Source organism: Hyperoodon ampullatus (assembly GCF_949752795.1).
Source record: "Hyperoodon ampullatus genome assembly, chromosome: 3".
NCBI classification, from domain to species: Eukaryota; Metazoa; Chordata; class Mammalia; order Artiodactyla; family Ziphiidae; genus Hyperoodon; species Hyperoodon ampullatus.
This window is the reverse complement of record NC_136916.1, coordinates 151,919,241-151,921,959: the sequence shown is the minus strand read 5'-3', so window position 1 is coordinate 151,921,959 and position 2,719 is coordinate 151,919,241. Positions and strand designations below refer to the sequence as shown.

General features: G+C 42.4%; 1 pseudogene across 1 annotated transcript; it reads left to right on the top strand.

Annotated features, from left to right (window-relative positions):
- Positions 1 to 649, top strand: LOC307049980 (BOS complex subunit TMEM147-like; annotated as a pseudogene). The gene has a single exon. The product of its transcript is annotated as a BOS complex subunit TMEM147-like (transcript).
- The last annotated feature ends 2,070 nt before the right edge of the window (positions 650 to 2,719 follow it).

Sequence of the window (2,719 nt, the reverse complement as noted above, 5' to 3'; positions counted from 1 at the left end):
ATGACACTATTCCACTTTGGGAACTGCTTCGCCCCGGCCTACTTCTCCCCTACTTCATCACCTACAAGTGCAGCAGGCTGTCCGAGTACAGCGCCTTCTGGAAGTGTGTCCAGGCCGGAGTCACCTACCTGATCGTGCAGCTGTGCAAGATGCTGTTCCTGGCCACTTTCTTTCCCAGTTGGGAAGGTGGCATCTATGACTTCATTGGGGAGTTCATGAAGGCCAGGGTGGTTGTGGCAGACCTGATAGGCCTAAACGTTGTCATGTCCCAGAATGCCAGCAAGGGGGAATACAAGATCATGGTTCCTACCCTGGGCTGGGTCACCGCCAAGTTCATTATGTCCTCCTACATCCCCCTCTGGGATGGAGCTCGGACACTGAGTTTGACTGGAAATACATCCAGATGAGCATTGACTCCAACATCTGTCTGGTCCATTACGTCGTCGCACCTGCCCAGGTGTGGATGATCACATGCTATGACCTGTACCACACTTTCCAGCCAGCAGTCCTCCTACTGATGTTCCTTAGCGTCTACAAGGCCTTTGTCATGGAGATGTTCGTCCACCTCTGTTCCCTGGGCAGCTGGACGGCACTGCTGGCCCTCAGCACCTTGGCCTTGTATGTCGCCCTTGTCAATATGCACTCCTAGACTTGGTGTCCCAGACTTTCACATACCTTTTCCCCATCTCCAGGTTTCAGTGAAGTAAACAGTATTTGCAAAATTCCACACACACACACACAAAAGGCAGAAAGAAAAACCCAGAGAGAATATTTTAAGAAGAGAGGGGTAAGAAGTCAATTGTGTTATCTGCTCCTAATATGTGAATAGATCTGCATGAACCACCCTGGAAAGATAGCCACGTTAAAGAGGGAGTTCAAAGTAAAATATATGTTCTGATCCTACTTTTGCAAAATTGATATGTATATATACATGTTCAGTGAGTAGAAAGAAGTCTAGAAGACTTTAGAAAGAGCAGACTAACAGGGGAAACCCTGGTGAGCCTGTTTGTAGGAAAAGGTGGGCTTTTTACTTTGCACACTTCAGTTTTGTTTGCATTTTTTACCACAAGAATGCATTCTTTTGGTAAATAAAAAAGGTTTGTAAAAGGGGGAAACTACTGTTTAAAACCATCTATATTCAAATTTTCTGTGGAGAAGGTGATTAAGAACGTTGGCTTCAGAATCTAATAAACATGAGTCTAAACCCCAGCTCTACTCCATGAACCAATTAACCTCTCTGAGCCTCAGTTTCCTCATCTGTAAAATGGTGATTATACTGATAATTACTTCAAAGGACTGCAATAAGGATTAAATGGGGAGCATGAGTAAAGCATCTAGTACAATGACTCTCATACAGAAAAGGCTCAATTGATATTAGTTATACATATATAATATATATATATAAGTTATATATTATAATATTAGTTTTATATATGTAGTAAATAGAATAGCTATTACTAGATCAAACCAGCCAATCAGAGATGTACTCATTTGGACAACATTATTTTGATCCCTTTAGAACTGCTGTCACTGAAATGCATTTTCTGTGTCATGCTTTGGTTGTTATAAGAAATGGTGGGGCTTCCCTGGTGGCGCAGTTGTTGAGAGTCTGCCTGCCAATGCAGGGGACACGGGTTCGTGCCCCGGTCCGGGAAGATCCCACATGCTGTGGAGCGGCTAGGCCTGTGAGCCATGGCCGCTGAGCCTGCGCATCCAGAGCCTGTGCTCTGCAACCAGAGAGGCCACAACAGTGAGAGGCCCGCATACTGCAAAAAAAAAAAAAAAAAAAAAAAAAAGAAATGGTGATGTGAAGTCAGCCACTGTTATCTATTGCCAGGATCCATCCCATAGAATCACCTACCGTACCAGGGAACTCAGGAGGGGCCTGTGTCTACCCAGGGAGCGTACAAGATTGTCCTCAGCAGAATTTCCATGTGTTTTTATAGTTTCTCTCATTCTTTTCAATTTCTTCTTTTGTGTTTTACAATGCACATAATATATTAGTTCATCAGTGCATATGTATAAATATAAACAAATATACCTGTATTGGGGAGTTTAACAATCTTTACCCATGGAAGATCAACTTATAAAGTTTGAAAAGCAGTGTCTTCTTGATGAGTTCTCTCAGACTCAAGGTTACAAAAAGCTGCATTTCTCCCAAGGATTTGGTTTATTGTTTCTAATAAATACAATCACTCCTGTCATTAAATGCCTTTTCTTCTTGGCTTCGACTGCTAGAAACCTCAGAGCCAGATTCATAACCCAGCTCTACACACAGGATGTCTGTGGTTGGTATCCTGAGGGCTGTGGTTATGAGCACAGCCTTCTGAAACCACATTGCCTGTGTTCGCATCCCACTGTGTGAACTTGGGCAAGTGACAACCTCTCTGTGCCTCCGCTTCCTCAAAGGTAAAATAATTATAACAGTAATCACCTCCCAGGGTTATTATAAAGATTAAATGAGGTGATGCATGTAAATCAATTAGAACAGTGCTCAGCATTAGTAAGAACTCAAACATTTTTGTTGTTATTATGGGCTCTCATTCCATGATTTCTTTCTTTTTTTAAAAAATTTTTATTGGCATGTAGTTGCTTTAAAATATGGAACACTTCACAAATTTGCATGTCATCCTTGTGCAGGGGCCATGCTAATCTTCTCTGTATCGTTCCAATTTTAGTATATGTGCTGCCGAAGAGAGCACTCTCATTCCATGATTTC